The sequence below is a fragment of the Cibotium barometz genome, chromosome 16, assembly GCF_041138505.1.
Source record: "Cibotium barometz isolate CiBa-2024 chromosome 16, ASM4113850v1, whole genome shotgun sequence".
NCBI classification, from domain to species: Eukaryota; Viridiplantae; Streptophyta; class Polypodiopsida; order Cyatheales; family Cibotiaceae; genus Cibotium; species Cibotium barometz.
In genome coordinates this window covers 55,941,039-55,952,969 of record NC_141061.1, presented here as the reverse complement: position 1 = coordinate 55,952,969, position 11,931 = coordinate 55,941,039, and positions in this window count along the sequence as shown.

Sequence of the window (11,931 nt, the reverse complement as noted above, 5' to 3'; positions counted from 1 at the left end):
AGTATAAGAAGTTATCCCCCAGATATTGTGATCCTTATATCTGAATTCAATGAAAGTAGGTGACTTAGCCTACAAGTTTCTTTTATCTCCTCATCTCAAAATTCTTAATGCCTTCTATAGAAAAATGTGTCAAACACAAATCATGGAAAGACGGTAAAACTTCAGTGGCAAGTTACCGTTGGCTTCTAGGTTACGCTAGCTCCTTCCTTTATATAAGTCGTAACTTTTACTTGTCGCTCACAGTAATCTTACTCCCATCAATCTCCTTTCTTTCTTAATCTCCTTCATGGCTTGGCAACAGGAATTAGTTTTATCCCTGATGATTTCTCACCTTCAAGACGCAAGAGAGTCTGTGAAGAAAGACTTTATAGAACAGTATGAGCGCTCACTTTTTCCTCACCTAGGAACTTCTGTAGCGCAGACCAAATGGCGGACCTATCAAAACATAACTAGGGTAACACCCTGGGGTCAGCAGCACTTTCGTAACAATGTCCGCTTGGCCATGGTTATTGAAGCTTTGGGTTTGGGTCCCCGATACTACTGCGTCATGAGATCAAGGCATCTTGGGTTTTCTGAGCGGGTCTTCTTACTGGCATGTTTTCTTCCTCATGAGAAGATATGCCTTTACCCCGTTTTTGGCTTGTCTCTTAGAGGTCCTTTTGTTAGATTACCTCATACCACTGAGATAGGTGCGGCAATAACCAGCAGAATCATTCCCATAGATGAGTTACCCTATACTTGTGCAGCTTGTGAGGACTGCTTTTGTGACCATATGATGGACGGGCTTATGGAAGTGTAAAGAGTTCTTCTATCTTTACTGTATAAGTCCCGTGAATGAATAAAGTTTAAATCTTGTTCTTATTTTGAATCTTGCTCTCTTTAAGACTTTTCTTGGTGGTTAATCGTGATTAAAATTTTTCTCTAAGTCTCATATTCGTGCATCTTGCGAAATTATTCCAAGTTGCGAGATGAGGACATCTCGCGTTTTTTAAGTGGGGTAGAATGTAAGATTCCTCCCCCAACCCCCTTTTTGATGTCTAGTATATTCCCCTGTAATCAATTCCCTTTTCTGAAATATAAGAGATCTTGTTTGTGGTTGTTTTAACCTAGAGAGAGAAAATATTCTAGAGAGAGAATATTCAGATTTTGAATATTTTTGGATAGAAAAATATCTCTTATAATTCAGATGAGTTCCCCTGAAACAGAAATTTAAAAAAAATTTTCCAATGTGCAATTGGAATTAATTGGAAATAGGTATAAAGAACCTTAGCCTAAGGGTCTAGATTTTCATAAATCTTTAGACTATGGTCCAATTAAGGTTCCTATGGGCCAATAGCATCAATCCATGTGTAGGGAGGAGATAAATCCAAATTGTAAAAGAAGATACCCAAAAATGAGTAAATGTTCACATAAGATGAAGAGTTGAAAATGTACAAGGTTTATTAGTAAATAAACACATATGTAAGGAAGGGGAGTTCTTTAAAGGAGGTGCATATTTCACATAAGATGAAGAGTTGAAAATGTACAAGGTTTATTAGTAAATAAACACATATGTAAGGAAGGGGAGTTCTTTAAAGGAGGTGCATATTTCACATAAGATGAAGAGTTGAAAATGTACAAGGCTTATTAGTAAAAAAACTATGACACATGTGTAAGGAAGAGGAGTTCTTTAAAGGAGGTGCATATTTCACATAAGATGAAGAGTTGAAAATGTACAAGGTTTATTAGTAAAAAAACTATGAGCAATACAATTTTGACACATATGTAAGGAAGGGGAATTCTTTAAAGGAGGTGCATATTTCACATGCTTGAATGAGTTTTAAACTCATAAAAATTGAGATATTTCATCTCTCCTCTCTCCTCATTCAAGTCTAGTTCCAAAAAGTTAGCTTAACTGACCTAAAAATGGTCAAAAAGTGACCAAACTGACTTGGAAAATTCTAGAATCAGTTTGTTTGGTTAGGAGCTCAAATTTTCCTATAAATAGAAGCCTCCCCTTGTTGAAAAAAACATAGTCTCTTATGCCTTGTTACTCTACTCTACCTAAGCCAAAACATATAGTCTCTTATGCCTTGTTACTCTACTCTACCTAAGCCAAAACATATAGTCTCTTATGCCTTGTTACTCTACTCCACCTAAGCCAAAATATATAGTCTCTTATGCTTGTTACTCTACTCCACCTAAGCCAAATTAGATAGAGTCTTATGCTTTATTACTCTACTCCACCTAAGCCAAAATATATAGTCTCTTATGCTTGTTACTCTACTCCACCTAAGCCAAATTAGATAGAGTCTTATGCTTTATTACTCTACTCCACCTAAGCCAAAATATAGAGTGTCTTAGGCATTGTTACTCTACTCTACCTAAGCCAAGAACTGTGAATTCTTTAATAATTCACTAGTTTTTGATACTTCTCTCTTTCTTCAATCCCCATTGGTGGCTCCATCAACACACTAAACCAATTGATTGGTTGGGGGCCTCTACCGTGAATAAAGAATCAAGCAAATCATAAGGTAAGTATATTGAATTTTGATCTTTTCTATGATTTCTCAATGATTCTCTCTTCTCAACCCCTCTCAAGCTTGAGAAGTTTAATTGGTATGGTTTTTTAAATGCTATTGAAGTTAATTGGTGAATAGTAGTGAAGAGTTACATAATTTAATAAATGCTATAGAAGTTAATTTCCATTTATGTTTAAATTCTAATGGTTTTTATGTAATTTCTCTCTCTCACTCAAGAAATGGTCATACTCATGACCCATTCTCAATCCAAATGAAGCTTTTCATAAAGCCTTTCCTTAATCCAAGATTAAGCTATGCTTGAGGCCAAATTAATGGCTTTTTGCTATGCTTTTAGTTTATGCACATTGATGATTCAATCCATTATGGATTGATGACCCAATTAGAGACCATTCTAATTGTTTTCTTAATGACCCAATTAGAGACCATTCTAATTGTTTTCTTAATGATCCAATTAGAGACCATTATGGATTGATGATCCAATTAGAGACCATTCTAATTATTTCTTTAATAATGAGCTTTATCCCTTAGAAAAAAAAATTGAGATTTATCAGTCATAGTAGCGGAGCTATGGCAAAATTTTTATAAAAATCACGCATAAAATAAATTCATTCAAAGCATAAAAAGAGGACTTCCTACCATATCCTAGGAACTATCATCCTAGATTAATTAAAAGAATATTATTATACATGGAGATATGGATGTTTGCATGTAGATGTAGAGGTATGGATGTGAGTGTGAATGTGGAGGTGGATGTATGCATGTAGATGTAGATGTATAGATGTAGATGTAGATGTGGAGGTGGGTGGATGCATGTAGATGTAGATGTATAGGTGTAGGTGAGAATGGAGATGTGGATGTATACATGTAGATGTAGATGTATAGATGTAGATGTGAATAGAGATGTGAATGTATACATGTAGATGTAGATGTATAGATGTAGATGTGGATGTGGAGGTGGGTGGATGCATGAAGATGTAGATGTATAGATGTAGATGAGAATGGAGATGTGGATGTATATATGTAGATGTAGATGTATAGATGTAGATGTGAATAGAGATATGGATGTATACATGTAGATGTAGATGTATAGATGTAGATGGGAATGGAGATGTGGATGTATACGTAGATGTAGATGTATAGATGTAGATGTGAATGGAGATGTGGATGTATGCATGTAGATGTAGGTGTATAGACGTAGATGTGGATGTAGAGGTGGATGTATGCATGTAGATGTAGATGTATAGATGTGGATGTGAATGTGGAGTGGAAGTATGCATGTAGATGTAGATGTATGGAGGTGAATGTGAATGTGGATGTGGATGTATGCATAGGGATGTAGATGTATGCATGTAGATGTGAATGCACGCATATAGTTGTGGATGTATGGATGTGAATATACGATTGTGATGTGAGGGAATCTGAAGTGATGAGATGGAAATGAGGTGATGGGATGAGTATACATATAAATGGAATATGGAATAAGTAATGTAGATTGAGAAGGGATAATGTGGAAAAATGAAAGTTAAAATAGAAATTGTATTGTAAACTGTTTGTAAATGCTGTTTGTAAATGATTATTTTATGTCAAGAATGCTGGGGGGAGCATTTTGACCGTCTTGTGATTAAGGTCGTGATGAGAAAGTTGCAACTGCTGACGGGGAGTCAATGAAGGACGTCTCGCGTAGCAAGGTCGGCCGAGGTCTTGACCAGCCTCGGTGCGATTAAAATGGTGAGCTTCCGGTACGGTGGATGAGGGGCCAAGGAAGCGGCCTATGCGTGAAGCGCTAGGTTACCTGCGAAGGATCCTAGAGGGTGCTGACCATACGGTGCTCGGGCTCTGGGTTGCCTAGGATACCCACGCGTGCGTCGAGGAAGATATTGGAACAGAGTTGGAGTTGTTTTCTGAAATCGAGCATGGATCTGGTTGATTGACCTTGCTGGTCTTCAATGGATGAGTCCATGGCTCCTTATATGGATCTGTTGGTTGATCTTGCTGATCTTCAACGAGAGTCCATCTTGTTAAGTGATTATATTGCCAAGTATTATGGGCTAGGAACTATCGAAACGGCTCCTGAGCGTTCTAGTTGCCAATGATGCCATAGATACTCTGATGAAGGAATGATGGGAAATTAAGAATCAATTGGATAAATTGGAAGATGGTGATCAATGATACTATGGTTTTATTAAAGGATTGTTTTAAATTGGTTGAATCTGGTTGAAAAAGGTAATTTCATATTGGGTGTGTGAGTGGTGTGACTAGTTTTATTTTGCATGAACATCCGGCTAGGGGGCCTTGGAACTCTTTTCCTTGGTACCCGGGACAAAACCTAACCAAATTTTTAATTGGATCCCATCACTACAGTGGTTGGGTGGTTGGCTAACCCATGGGATTGGATGGGGTTAGGCTGGACTGATGGATCCGTAAATCGAGACTCAAACTTTTGTTTTTACGATAGAAAAGAAAAAAAAAATCCCGGACAGTAACTGTTCTATGGATAGGAATCAACGGCTGTGCCTCTTGAATGGGGAAAAAAGCGTTGATCCCAATGATCCAAGTGCAAGTTTCTTCCTTGAACTGACTAAGTATCTTATAGATGTAATTGGATCATCTCGATCAGAAATGATCTTGACTACGTTAGAGTAAAAAGTTATCCTGGTGGAATCGCCCGTGCTTCCGGTTAAGAAAGTTTTTCCGGGTTCGGTTTTGGAACAACCGACGGATTAGTCTCTTATCCGGATATCCGTGAGCGAGGCCCCGAGTGTGGGACCCCTGTCCCGCGCGAGAAGCGCTACTTCCGCTGCCAGTACCCCGAATCCGTTGCTCGGTGGGAACAGGGATCTTACAAATGGATATTATCTCTACCAGGTAGCAGAGTAAGATTAATGAATGTATTGACCAGAATGCTATGAAATCTAGCTCTACCATGTGGTGGAGCTAGAATGCATTCTTCTAGCTCTACCATGTGGTAGAGCTAGACTTCAATGAATGTAACCGGCTGAGGTTGAATGTAACCGACCGATTGAGGTTGAATGTAACCGACTGAGGTTGAATGTAACTGTGGTAGAGCTGTATTCTACCTAAACCACATTGTAGAGATAGAATGCTTTGAGTTCTAGCTCTACCATGTGGTGGAGCAAGAGTTCTTCAGGTAGAAAGCTTTGAGGTCTTGCTCTACCATGTGGTAGAGAAGGAATGCATTGATCTAGCTGTGTTCCATACACATCAACAAAACCAATTACTCCAAGAAGAGACCTACTTCACACAACAAGAACCAAGGAGCTAGAATTGCATTTGATCTAGCTCTACCACATGGTAGAAATGTATTCTACCTAGACCACATCGTAGAGCTAGAATGCTTTGAGGTCAAGCTCCACCATGTGGTTGAGCTAGAATGCATTCTTCTAGCTCTACCATGTGGTAGAGCTAGACTTCAACGAATGTAATTGGCTGAGGTTGAATGTAACTGTGATAGAGTTGTATTCTATCTAAACCACATTGTTGAGATAGAATGCTTTGAGGTCTAGCTCTACCATGTGGTGAAGCTAGAATTGCATTTGAGGTCTAGCTCTACCATGTGGTGGAGCTAGAATTGCATTTGAGGTCTAAAGCTTTAAGCTCTAGCTCTACCATGTGGTAGAGCAAGGATGCATCGATCTAGCTGTGTTCCATACACATCAACAAAACCAATTACTCCAAGAAGAGACCTACTTCACACAACAAGAACCAAGGAGCTAGAATTGCATTTGATCTAGCTCTACCACGTGGTAGAAATGTATTCTACCTAGGCCACATCGTAGAGCTAGAATGCTTTGAGGTCAAGCTCCACCATGTGGTGGAGCTAGAATGCATTCTTCTAGCTCTACCATGTGGTAGAGCTAGACTTCAATGAATGTAATCGGCTGAGGTTGAATGTAACTATGATAGAGTTGTATTCTATCTAAACCACATTGTTGAGATAGAATGCTTTGAGGTCTAGCTCTACCATGTGGTGAAGCTAGAATTGCATTTGAGGTCTAGCTCTACCATGTGGTGGAGCTAGAATTGCATTTGAGGTCTAAAGCTTTAAGCTCTAGCTCTACCATGTGGTAGAGCAAGGATGCATCAATCTAGCTATGTTCCATACACATCAACAAAACCAATTACTCCAAAAAGAGACCTACTTCACAAGGAGCTAGAATTGCATTTGATCTAGCTCTACCACGTGGTAGAGATGTATTCTACCTAGACCACATCGTAGAGCTAGAATGCTTTGAGGTCCAGCTCCACCATGTGGTGGAGCTAGAATGCATTCTTCTACCTCTACCATGTGGTAGAGCTAGACTTCAATGAATGTTATCGGCTGAGGTTGAATGTGACATTGGTAGAGCTGTATGCTACCTTAACCACATTGTAGAGATAGAATAATTTGAGATCTAGCTCTACCATGTGGTGGAGCTAGAATTGCAATTGAGGTCTAGCTCTTCCATTTGGTGGAGCTAGAATCGTTGAGGTAGAAAGCTTTGAGGTCTAGCTCGACCATGTGGTAGAGCAAGAATGCATCGATCTAGCTGTGTTCCATACACATCAACAAAACCAATTACTCCAAGAAGAGACATACTTCACATGACAAGAACCAAGGAGCTAGAATTGCATTTGATCTAGCTCTACCACGTGGTAGAGCTGTATTCTACCTAGACCACTTCGTAGAATTGAATGCTTTGAGGTCCAGCTCTATCATGTGGTGGTTCAAGAATTGCATTTGAGGTCTAGCTCTACCATGTGGTAGAACTGTATTCTATCATGTGGTGGTTCTAGAAATGCATTTGAGGTCTAGCTCTACCATGTGGTAGAACTGTATTCTATCATGTGGTGGTTCTAGAATTGCATTTGAGGTCTAGCTCTACCATGTGGTAGAACTGTATTCTATCTAGACTACATTGTAGAGCTAGAATGCTTTGAGGTCCAGCTCTACCATGTGGTAGAGCTTGAGTGGTAGAGCTTGAATGCATTCTTCTAGCTCTACCATGTGGTAGAGCTTCAATGCATTCTTCTAGCTCTACCCATGCGGTAGAGCTAGACTTCAATGAATGTAACCGATTGAAGTTGAATGTAACTCTGGTAGAGCTAGACCTTAAAGCTTTCTACCTGTACAATTCTAGCTCCACCACATGGTAGAGCTAGTTGCTCTACCACATGGTAGAGCTAGATAAATGCATTCTAGCTAGACCTCAAAGTATTCTAGTACTGGTTTTTCAATGGATATTATCTCTACCAAGTGGCAGTGCAAGATTAATAAATGTATTGACCAGAATGCTTTGAAATCTAGCTCTACCATGTGGTGCAGCTAGAAGGCATTCTTCTAGCTCTACCATGTGGTAGAGCTAGAGTTCAATGAATGTAACCGGGTGAGATTGAATGTGACATTGGTAGAGCTGTATTCTACCTAAACCACATTGTAGAGATAGAATGCTTTGAGGTCTAGCTCTACCATGTGGTGGAGCTAGAATTGCAATTGAGGTCTAGCTCTACCATGTGGTGGAGCTAGAATTGTAGAGGTAGAAAGCTTTGAGGTCTAGCTCTACCATGTGGTAGAGCAAGAATGCATTGATCTAGCTGTGTTCCATACACATCAACAAAACCAATTACTTCAAGAAGAGACCTACTTCACACAACAAGAACCAAGGAGCTAGAATTGCATTTGATCCAGCTCTACCACGTGGTAGAAATGTATTCTACCTAGACCACATCGTAGAGCTTGAATGCTTTGAGGTCAAGCTCCACCATGTGGTGGAGCTAGAATGCATTCTTCTAGCTCTACCATGTGGTAGAGCTAGACTTCAATGAATGTAACCGGTTGAGGTTGAATGTAAATTGTGATAGAGCTATATTCAACCTAAACCACATTGTAGAGATAGAATGCTTTTCGGTCTAGCTCTACCATCTGGTGAAGCTAGAATTGTATTTGAGGTCTAGCTCTACCATGTGGTGGAGCTAGAATTGCATTTGATCTAGCTCTACCACGTGGTAGAGCTGTATTCTACCTAGACCACTTCGTAGAACTGAATGCTTTGAGGTCCAGCTCTACCATGTGGTGGTTCTAGAATTGCATTTGAGGTCTAGCTCTACCATGTGGTATAACTGTATTCTATCTAGACTACATCGTAGAGCTAGAATGCTTTGAGGTCCAGCTCTACCATGTGGTGAAGCTAGAATGCATTCTTTTAGCTCTACCATGTGGTAGAGCTAGACTTCAAAGAATGTAACCGGCGCTGAGGTTGAATGTAACTGTGGTAGAGCTAGACCATAAAGCTTTCTACCTCTACTATTCTAGCTCCACCACATGGTAGAGCTAGACCTCAAGTGCAATTCTAGCTCCACCACATGGTAAAGCTAGAACTTAAAGCATTCTATCTCAATTACTCCATCTTGGAGCTCTCAATACATTTATTAGTCTTGCTCTACCCCATGGTAGAGCTAGATAAATGCATTCTAGCTGGACCTCAAAGTATTCTAGTGCTCATTTTTCAATGGATATTATCTCTACCAGGTAGCAGAGTAAGATTAATAAATATTATGTATTGACCACAATGCTATGAAATCTAGCTCTACCATGTGGTGGAGCTAGAATGCATTCTTCTAGCTCTACCATGTGGTAGAGCTAGACTTCAATGAATGTAACCGGCTGAGGTTGAATGTAACCGATTGAGGTTGAATGTAACCGACTGAGGTTGAATGTAACTGTGGTAGAGCTGTATTCTACCTAAACCACATTGTAGAGATAGAATGCTTTGAGGTCTAGCTCTACCATGTGGTGGAGCAAGAGTCGTTAAGGTAGAAAGCTTTGAGGTCTAGCTCTACCATGTGGTAGAGCAAGAATGCATTGATCTAGCTGTGTTCCATACACATCAACAAAACCAATTACTCCAAGAAGAGACCTACTTCACACAACAAGAACCAAGGAGCTAGAAATGCATTTGATCTAGCTCTACCACGTGGTAGAAACGTATTCTACCTAGACCACATCGTAGAGCTAGAATGCTTTGAGGTCAAGCTCCACCATGTGGTGGAGCTAGAATGCATTCTTCTAGCTCTACCATGTGGTAGAGCTAGACTTCAACGAATGTAATCGGCTGAGGTTGAATGTAACAATGATAGAGTTGTATTCTATCTAAACCACATTGTTGAGATAGAATGCTTTGAGGTCTAGCTCTACCATGTGGTGAAGCTAGAATTGCATTTGAGGTCTAGCTCTACCATGTGGTGGAGCTAGAATTGCATTTGAGGTCTAATGCATTAAGGTCTAGCTCTACCATGTGGTAGAGCAAGGATGCATCGATCTAACTGTGCTCCATACACATCAACAAAACCAATTACTCCAAAAAGAGACCTACTTCACATGACAAGAACCAAGGAGCTAGAATTGCATTTGATCTAGCTCTACCACGTGGTAGAGCTGTATTCTACCTAGACCACATCGTAGAGCTAGAATGCTTTGAGGTCCAGCTCCACCATGTGGTGGAGCTAGAATGCATTCTTCTACCTCTACCATGTGGTAGAGCTAGACTTCAATGAACGTAATTGGCTGAGGTTGAATGTGACATTGGTAGAGCTGTATTCTACCTTAACCACATTGTAGAGATAGAATAATTTGAGATCTAGCTCTACCATGTGGTGGAGCTAGAATTGCAATTGAGGTCTAGCTCTACCATGTGGTGGAGCTAGAATCGTTGAGGTAGAAAGCTTTGAGGTCTAGCTCGACCATGTGGTAGAGCAAGAATGCATCGATCTAGCTGTGTTCCATACACATCAACAAAACCAATTACTCCAAGAAGAGACATACTTCACATGACAAGAACCAAGGAGCTAGAATTGCATTTGATCTAGCTCTACCACGTGGTAGAGCTGTATTCTACCTAGACCACTTTGTAGAACTGAATGCTTTGAGGTCCAGCTCTATCATGTGGTGGTTCTAGAATTGCATTTGACGTCTAGCTCTACCATGTGGTAGAGCTGTATTCTATCATGTGGTGGTTCTAGAAATGCATTTGAGGTCTAGCTCTACCATGTGGTAGAACTGTATTCTATCATGTGGTGGTTCTAGAATTGCATTTGAGGTCTAGCTCTACCATGTGGTAGAACTGTATTCTATCTAGACTACATTGTAGAGCTAGAATGCTTTGAGGTCCAGCTCTACCATGTGGTAGAGCTTGAGTGGTAGAGCTTGAATGCATTCTTCTAGCTCTACCATGTGGTAGAGCTTCAATGCATTCTTCTAGCTCTACCCATGCGGTAGAGCTAGACTTCAATGAATGTAACCGATTGAAGTTGAATGTAACTCTGGTAGAGCTAGACCTTAAAGCTTTCTACCTGTACAATTCTAGCTCCACCACATGGTAGAGCTAGTTGCTCTACCACATGGTAGAGCTAGATAAATGCATTCTAGCTAGACCTCAAAGTATTCTAGTACTGGTTTTTCAATGGATATTATCTCTACCAAGTGGCAGTGCAAGATTAATAAATGTATTGACCAGAATGCTTTGAAATCTAGCTCTACCATGTGGTGCAGCTAGAAGGCATTCTTCTAGCTCTACCATGTGGTAGAGCTAGAGTTCAATGAATGTAACCGGGTGAGATTGAATGTGACATTGGTAGAGCTGTATTCTACCTAAACCACATTGTAGAGATAGAATGCTTTGAGGTCTAGCTCTACCATGTGGTGGAGCTAGAATTGCAATTGAGGTCTAGCTCTACCATGTGGTGGAGCTAGAATTGTAGAGGTAGAAAGCTTTGAGGTCTAGCTCTACCATGTGGTAGAGCAAGAATGCATTGATCTAGCTGTGTTCCATACACATCAACAAAACCAATTACTTCAAGAAGAGACCTACTTCACACAACAAGAACCAAGGAGCTAGAATTGCATTTGATCCAGCTCTACCACGTGGTAGAAATGTATTCTACCTAGACCACATCGTAGAGCTTGAATGCTTTGAGGTCAAGCTCCACCATGTGGTGGAGCTAGAATGCATTCTTCTAGCTCTACCATGTGGTAGAGCTAGACTTCAATGAATGTAACCGGTTGAGGTTGAATGTAACTATGATAGAGCTGTATTCTACCTAAACCACATTGTAGAGATAGAATGCTTTTAGGTCTAGCGCTACCATGTGGTGAAGCTAGAATTGCATTTGAGGTCTAGCTCTACCATGTGGTGGAGCTAGAATTGCATTTGATCTAGCTCTACTACGTGGTAGAGCTATATTCTACCTAGACCACTTCGTAGAACTGAATGCTTTGAGGTCCAACTCTACCATGTGGTGGTTCTAGAATTGTATTTGAGGTCTAGCTCTACCATGTGGTATAACTGTATTCTATCTAGACTACATCGTAGAGCTAGAATGCTTTGAGGTCCAGCTCTACCATGTGGTGGAGCTA